A 9593-nucleotide genomic window follows, 5' to 3' on the forward strand; every position below is an offset into this window, starting at 1 on the left:
GCTGGAACGTCGCCGTGACGTAACCATCACATTTTTGAACGTCGATGGTCAGAGCAACTTCTGAGCAATCACATGACACGGCACGTCAACGTCGAAAGAACGCTGTGACGTTACAACTGGTTAATTAATACCCACCAGAGGCGCTATTTCGTAGTTCATGGTAGATCGTCAAAAAATTCTGAAATTTAGTTTAAACCAGTTTGTAATAATTACTTTTGCGCTCAGGAACAGAAAGAAAAAAAGTCTGGGTTAGAAAAATGTTAAAAAATCGAGACTGTGTAGAAGCTGGAAGAGGACGAGTCACAATTCTATAAATATTTCAGAGTGTCTAAATAAAAACTTTTTTGTACCTGTTAAGCAAGAAACAAATAAAAATTATGAAGAGAGATTAAAGATTTAGACATCCAATGTCACCTTGACAGAAGCCTATGGTTTGCCCACAGTATGTCTAAATGGGACGTTTTAGAGAACTTAAACTCTATTTACATATATTTCTATACCTGCTGTTCGTCGTTAATTTATTACGAATCCTATTTTAAACTTCTGCATGCCACATCAGCTTTACTCCTGGTTTTTCTTTACGCTATTCCGCTGGAAAATTGAACGAAATATATACTGTTTATTTTGCAATACATTTCTTCAGTGTATAACATAAAATACTTTAACTTAGTAATGTCTTCCAGTACCTATTAGTTTGTGGGGAGAATACTTTTGTATTAGTTCACACTGTGTACTTAATGTGCAGTTGCTCGCCAAGCAGGCTACGCTGTGGCCCGTCGGAACATTTTTCCCAAGAAACATGCGACAGTGACATGATGTGACATCATGTTTGCTGACGTTCATTTGATGGCGTGTTTGAATGCCACCATTCAAACTACACAGGAGAATCTTTTGACGAGACGGACATAACTGTGATGTTCTGTCAAGTGTGAATCCACATTTACACTTTATTGGTCAAATATGTACATACATACTTACATACATATATACATTAATCCTTGTTCAATAGATCATGAATACGACATTTCGTAATGATGTGGAACATGTCACTTTAACATAAGTTTTGTTTACACAAAATAATTAATTAATTAATTTTTTACAGTTACTACTTCATATCTAAGAATTCATCTATTGAGTAGAAAGAGTTGACACTCAGATATTCTTTTAATTTAATTTTAAATGTTGGTTGGCTATCTGTCAGAATTTTAATACGATTTGGCAAATGATCAAAGATTTTTGTGGCACCATAATTCACCCCTTTCTGTGCAAAAGTGAAATTTAATCCAGAATAGTGAATATCATTCTTTCTTCTAGTGTTGTAGTTATGCACTTCGCTGTTATTTTTTAATTGGGATGGGTTATTAATGACAAATTTCATAAGTGAATATATGTATTGCGAAGGTACTGTGAATATCCCGAGTTCCTTAAAGAAATGTCTGCAAGGTCATCTTGGGTGGGCTCCAGCTATTATTCTGATTACACGCTTTTGTGCAATGAATTCTTTCTCTCTTAATGACGAATTGACACAAAATATGATGCCACATGAAAGCAGTGAATGAAAATAGGCATAGTAGGATAATTTACTGATACGTTTATCAGCAAAATTTGCTATAACCCTAATAGCATAAGTAGCTGAACGTAACCGTTTCAGCAGATCATTGATGTGTTTCTTCCAATTCAATTTCTCATCAATGCACACACACAGAAATTTTGAGTATTCTACCTTAGCAACGGACTTCCGTTCATAGTCTATATTTATCAATGGTGTTACGCCATTTACTGTACAAAATTGTGTAAACTGTGTTTTCTCAAAATTTTGTGAGAGCACTTTGCAGACAACCACTTAATAATTTTATGAAAGACATTATTTACAATTTCCTCAGCTGATGCTTGCTTCTTGGGTGTGATTACAATACTTGTATCATCAGCAAAAAGAACTAACTGTGCATCTTCGTAAATATAGAGTGGCAAGTCTCAATGAGTGATGTTCAAATGATACACGACTGTTCAACATAGGCGCTAAGAAGGAAATGAACTCTCTGATCAAGTCACATTTACTGCACTCGCAGCAAATCATCCATGTATATCGCAGTGGATGTCCCAATGAGTTTAAATTTCACTATACGTCCACCATGTTTGAAACAATTTCAGTGCCTGTCCGCCATTTCCTCTGTAGTCAAGAGCGTCGTCTGCTGTGTCACCCCTCTTGAAACTGACTTTGTCTAACTTCAAATTACTCATGCTAGCTTTACTTTTCTCAACAAACAATAAAAAAACTGTGATTTTCTTGTACACAGGCAGCAATAAGGAGAGCTGTAGCCGAAAAAGGATAAACTTTTCAATGTCCATAAAACTACAAGGCTACTCAAAACAGTTTCTTCCACCCATGATAATTTCTTGTTGCTCATAACCTGAACGTAAATCAACACAAAATGAGCAAATATCACCTGAATATTATGCTGTACACTTAGAAGTACGTTGTGGCCAGCCAATAGAAACGGTATTTTCGTTTGCATGAAAATATGTGAAATCAGTATAATTATTAAATTACAGACTTATTATTTACTACTGATGACGCAAGACGATTATCTACTGAATTGTCAAAAGTTCGCATTCTGGGTTCTGGTTGTGCGATTTTGTAAATGTTGAAAATTAAAGGCAGCTGGGATTGCCTTGGACGAAAAATCGCCTCTGATAATTTGTGTCATACATATATTTCTCTTCAAAGAGATTTGAGCAGCTATAGCTCGTTGATGTTCGAAACAGTTTTCCTCGTTTCATAGTTCGTGCCCATCTCTATGTTAGCTCCTGTCACTTCGATTTGAGCAAGTGTATGTTAAACACACTTTAGGCATGTTTAATTTATATTTCGCTAAATGAATTATAAACAAAACCAAAAAGAATTCACTAAAAAAAGAACTTCACTTTCCGTGCAGACAAACTTCTGAGTGTTCTGTCCACTGTTGATATGACAGTAGAGTTGACACTGGATGCTGCAATGAGAGTGTAACACGTGTTAGTCACTCTATGAAATTTAGGCCCACTGGGCTATCCCCACACTGGTATCTGAAATGCATTGTGGAATTTTTTGATGTTCTGTTCTATTCCATCCAGTGCGAATTGTTCTAAGAGCACCTTTCAAGATGCACCTGTAATGAATTTGATATGCCGCCTACTGTGTACCATTATTCGAATACAGAGGTTGTGTAGAGAACCCAGGCAAAAATTCGACCTTCAGAGTGAGAATGTAAACACAACTCTCAAGCAAAATAGACTACTGAAAACTGACAAAATACTTTACAATAAACTCCCCCATCTCATCAAGACAATAAAAGAAATCCAAAAGCTCAAAGTTGCTCTAAAAACACATTTGCAAGATAGGTATTATTACACCGTGAGTGAATATCTGTTGACATAAATGTAAATTTTCCCTTCTTTCTGTCATGTATTTAAAATTGCTTTGTTATCTACTGTACAATGTATTATATTGTACTCTTATTTTAATGTATTAAATTGCAATGCTTTACTGTACTATGTGCTTAAATGATTTACATTATTGAATCAATTTTACTGTTATGTACCATGTATTTAAAACTGTGTATTAATGTATAATGTATGTTTCATCTTATATCAAAGATTTGATGAAGGGGGCTACATATATAAATAGATAAATAAATGATGATATGACCATTTTGTCATTTGAATCGACATATGCCCTCTTCTTTTGAGTTTTAATGCCAAACAGAAGATTATTTATTTAAAATTAAGTACAGATATCCTGAAGATGGCTGTAAATGATCAAAATACACACTGATGTTTCATGCCTGGAAATAGAACAAGGCTTGAATTGACTTGTGTTTTACACATAAAGCAAGCAAACACATTTGAGTACATTTTTGTTTGTTTTACTACTTCTACAATTGAGAAAAAAATTCTTAAATTTAACTTCAAGAACAAAACTGAATACAAAGGGTGATTTTATATGAACAAAGTAGAAATCTAGTTAACACTATTCTATTATCTAACAAGAACTGTGTACTGACAATTAAGTAGAGCAATAAAACGTAAGAAAATATCAATGAGATATTGAAAGTTAAATAAATACTATCTAATAAATCTCAGCAAGTAAACTAAGTGTCTCCACAATTTCTATTTACAATATTGCATCCAAATGTCTTTTTGACACATTAGGCTACTACATACAATCTTTGCAAATGAAGTTGGAATGTTTAAACACAGAAACTTAGCGCATTTCTAAGAAACATATCGAGTTTTACTCTCTTTACACCCAAAGCATCTTCCTCTTTTAGACACCGTACTTTCCTTCACACATTCAACTTCTTGATGCTTGAGTTCAGAGGTTTTTTGGGAGGTTGGTTGATATGCTTATTGCCAACCCTCTGTAGTAATTGGTCTTTGATTAGAGTCTTCCAAGTGATTTCAGAAAGTCTCTTCTGTTCATCTCCCACTGGTAGTTAACTCGGAAAATTACAAGACTCTATATACTTGTCACATTCAGTAAGCAAAGGAATAAGGCCAAAAGCCGTCTTGTAGTCATTCTTGCTTCATCACATGTCACACATCTCTTGTCCACTACATCTACTTCTCCTTTAGGAATATTATACAGTGTTATCATCTCAGTGTTCATTCCTTCTCCAGGTGTTTCTGCATTTTTTGTCACTGTGCATAGTGCTCATTAGAATTACGCACTTGCTTTTCCTTGGTAAATAACTAACTATTCTGCAATCTATCTGGAAGCCAAATATGCTTGTAAAAGCAGCTCTCCCTCTTGTTTTCACAAATTCTGGGGGAATTTCTTTATTAGTGTTCCCAAAACTGTTAGTTGATGATCCTTCAGTTCATAGCTTGTAAACCAATTATACATGTTTATGTTTCTTGATGTTTTGGAAATATGATTTCACAATGTTTTCACGATAGTTACAAAGTTATACAGCACATTTGGTTGCTCTTCTAAATAAACTTTCAAATTTGAGGTATCAGCTGTTGCACTGTCAGTTAGATTGAACACCTTCATTCAATATTTGCCAGGTTTGGAAGGAAAATACATTTGAAAACTACATCGTCATTGAAATTTTACAAGTATTTCATCCACAGTCACATATTCTCCAAGAGAATAGTGTGTCATGCAGTCTTTTGGAAATAAATAAAAAATATTTCATATAGGAGTCAATTTATCCTCTTTTCATTTGTTGGACCTAGTTGAGTTACCATCAGATCTCAGACACTTTGCCAATTCTTCTAAATTTACCTTACCAGCCTTGTATATTCCATCCAAATATATCAGACAAATAATAGCTTCCATTTCAATTCTCTCTCATGAATAAAGGACTGAGAAGAAGAGTTGGGTTGGGTTGGGTTGTTTGGGGAAGGAGACCAGACAGCGAGGTCATCGGTCTCATTGGATTAGGGAAGGACGGGGAAAGAAGTCGGCCGTGCCCTTTCAAAGGAACCATCTAGGCATTTGCCTGGAGCGATTTAAGGAAATCACAGAAAACCTAAATCAGGATGGCCGAACGCAGGATTGAACCGTCGTCCTGCCGAATGCGAGTCCAGTGTCTAACCACTGCGCCACCTTGCTCGGTTGAGAAGAAGAGCATCTAGAATTAGCAGCATTATTTTTATTTCTCGTTCAGCTACAGGCAAAGCGTGATACACTTACAAACATCTCTTGCGTAACTTCGCCTGTGAGGGCCGGGAGGTATTACTACGTCCGGCCACCGTTTGGTGGTGACATTTGCTTCTCGTGTCGCAGCTCGTTTAGCAGCATTAATGCACAGGTTATTACAGTCACTATTTCAACCATTATTTCATCAGCTAAAAATAATCGCCATATTGCTATTGGTCTTTTTATCCTTTGCAATTTCCCTCACACCCGCAATATGAGATAAAATGTAAAGTATTCGGAAGATATAGACAGTAACGAAGTGTGTCATAATAGAAACATGGTAAATGCAGGTGGTATAGTTGCCAATATCTTGAGCAACCATTTTTTGGCAGCAACGGATCAAATAGGTTATAAAGGATCTGTGGTTGAAGCCATGAACCTGCTTAAAAAAGCAGTCCAGAACAAAATTAGTCTGATGCATATACCTTATATTACTACCGATGAGACTGAAAGGTAATATGCCATTGAAATATAAAAATTCCACTGTAGTGAATAATATGTCTATGAAAGTACTGAAGCAATGCTGCAAATATATTCTTCAAATTCTCTGTGACATATTTAATGATTCTAAAAATGAAGGTATTGTTCCCAATACACTCAAAAAAGTAATTGTTAAGCCACTGTTAAAATAGGTGATAATGCTGAAGTTTCCAACTACTGGCCAATTTCATTGCTAACAAGTCTTTTTAAAACCACAGAGCCACTAATGTTCAAGAGAAGCAAGGGTCATCTTAATAAACATAACATCCATAATAAAAAATCAATTTGGATTCTAAAAGAGCATTTAAACTGAACCCGCCATTTTCTCATTTGTCAACAACTCATCAAATACATAAACAATAAAATGTCACCAGTTGGAATCTTTTGTGATTTGTCTAAAGCATTCGACTGTGTAGATTACAAAACTCTATTTAAGAAGCCTGAGAACTTTGGCTTATATGGTTAAGTAGGAATGTGGCTTGAATCATATCTGTATAAAAGAAGGTAGTATTGAATAAGTCTGCGGTCGCATCTGCCTGCTCTGACTGGGGCACAGTGAAATATGGAGTACCACAGAGCTAGGTGCTTAGTACCTTACTTTTTCTAATATTTATTTATGATCTGCCATGTTGAATGTCACAAAAGCACACTTCAACCTATTTGCAGATGATGCAACCATTGTGATAGAGAAAGTACCAAACTGCAGTCTTCTAATGATCTTCAAATGGCTCTGAGCACTATGGGACTTAACATCTTTGGTCATCAGTCCCCTAGAACTTAGAACTACTTAAACCTAACTAACCTAAGGACATCACACAACACCCAGCCATCACGAGGCAGAGAAAATCCCTGACCCCGCCGGGAATCGAACCCGAGAACCCGGGCGTGGGAAGCGAGAACGCTACCGCACGACCACGAGATGCGGGCTCTAATGATCTGTCCCTCAATGTTAATGATACTCAGATCATTTAATTTCAAACAGCAAACATAAAATTGGAATATACCGAAATAAAACGTGACAAAGAAATATTGAGAGTTGAGTCTTCCAAGTTCCTGGGATTACACGCTAGCAACACTCTAAACTGCTCAGATCACATCATTGACCTGTGTAAAAGACTGAATTCCCCAGCATCTGTCGTTTGCTCAATGTCATCTTTTGTGACTTGAAAACAGTTAAAGCTGCATACTTTTGGATATTTCCATTCACTTACACTATATGGCATCATGTTCTGGGGAAACCAGACCCAAGGAAATAAAGTCTTTATTACACAAAGAGAGTCAACAGAATTATGGGTAAGTACGGCCTAGATGCTCATGCAGGCTGGACAGTGAAGGGGGAGGCGTGTTTATAGCGATAAGAAGTGCAATAGTATCGAAGGAAATTGACGGAGATCCGAAATGGGAAATGATTTGATCGAAGATCACGGTTAAAGCTGGCTCAGACATGGTAATTGGATGTCTCTATAGGCCCCCTGGCTCAGGAGCTGTTGTGGCTGAGCACCTGAAGCATAATTTGGAAAATATTTCGAGTAGATTTGCCCACCATGTTATAGTTCTGGGTGGAGATTTTAATTTGCCGGATACAGACTGGGAGACTCAAACGTTCATAACGGGTGGCAGGGACAAAGAATCCAGTGAAATTTTTTAAGTGCTTTATCTGAAAACTACCTTGAGCAGTTAAACAGAGAACCGACTCGTGGCGATAACATATTAGACCTTCTGGTGACAAACGGACCCGAGCTATTTGAAACAGTTAACGCAGAACAGGGAATCAGCGATCATAAAGCGGTTACGGCATTAATGATTTCAGCCGTAAATAGAAATATTGAAAAGGGTAGGAAGATTTTTCTGTTTAGCAAAAGTGACAAAAAGCAGATTTCAGAGTACCTGACGGCTCAACACGAAAGTTTTGTCTCAAGTACAGATAGTGTTGAGGATCAGTGGACAAAGTTCAAAACCATCGTACAATATGCGTTAGATGAGTATGTGCCAAGCAAGATCGTAAGAGATGGAAAAGAGCCACCGTGGTACAACAACCGAGTTAGAAAATTGCTGCGGAATCAAAGGGAACTTTACAGAAAACATAAACATAGCCAAAGCCTTGCAGACAAACAAAAATTATGCGAAGTGAAATGTAGTGTGAGTCAGGCAGAAAATTCTAAGAAATTTTGGTCTTATGTCAAAGCGGTAGGTGGATCAAAACAAAATGTCCAGACACTCTGTGACCAAAATGGTACTGAAACAGAGGATGACAGACTAAAGGCCGAAATACTAAATGTCTTTTTCCAAAGTTGTTTCACAGAGGAAGACTGCACTGTAGTTCCTTCTCTAGATTGTCGCACAGATGACAAAATGGTAGATATCGAAATAGACGACAGAGGGATAGAGAAACAATTAAAATCGCTCAAAAGAGGAAAGGCCGCTGGACCTGATGAGATACCAGTTCGATTTTACACAGAGTACGTGAAGGAACTTGCCCCCCTTCTTGCAGCGGTGTGTCTCTAGAAGAGCGTACCGTTCGAAACGATTGGAAAAGGGCACAGGTCATCCCCGTTTTCAAGAAGGGACGTCGAACAGATGTGCAGAACTATAGACCTATATCTCTAACGTCGATCAGTTGTAGAATTTTGGAACACGTATTATGTTCGAGTATAATGACTTTTCTGGAGACTAGGAATCTACTCTGTAGGAATCAGCATGGGTTTCGAAAAAGACGGTCGTGTGAAACCCAGCTCGCGCTATTCGTCCACGAGACTCAGAGGGCCATAGACATGGATGGGTTCACAGGTAGATGCCATGTTTCTTGACTTCCGCAAGGCGTTCGATACAGTTCCCCACAGTCGTTTAATGAACAAAGTAAGAGCATGTGGACTATCAGACCAATTGTGTGATTGGATTGAGGAGTTCCTAGATAACAGAACGCAGCATGTCATTCTCAATGGAGAGAAGTCTTCCGAAGTAAGAGTGATTTCAGGTGTGCCGCAGGGGAGTGTCATAGGACCGTTGCTATTCACAATATACATAAATGACCTGGTGGATGACATCGGAAGTTCACTGAGGCTTTTTGCAGATGATGCTGTGGTGTATCGAGAGGTTGTAACAATGGAAAATTGTACTGAAATGCAGGAGGATCTGCAGCGAATTGACGCATGGTGCAGGGAATGGCAATTGAATCTCAATGTAGACAAGTGTTATGTGCTGCGAATACATAGAAAGATAGATCCCTTATCATTTAGCTACAAAATAGCAGGTCAGCAACTGGAAGCAGTTAATTCCATAAATTATCTGGGAGTACGCATTAGGAGTGATTTAAAATGGAATGATCATATAAAGTTGATCGTCGGTAAAGCAGATGCCAGACTGAGATTCATTGGAAGAATCCTAAGGAAATGCAATCCGAAAACAAAGGAAGTAGATTACAGTACGC

Source organism: Schistocerca americana, chromosome 5, assembly GCF_021461395.2.
Source record: "Schistocerca americana isolate TAMUIC-IGC-003095 chromosome 5, iqSchAmer2.1, whole genome shotgun sequence".
NCBI lineage: Eukaryota > Metazoa > Arthropoda > Insecta > Orthoptera > Acrididae > Schistocerca > Schistocerca americana.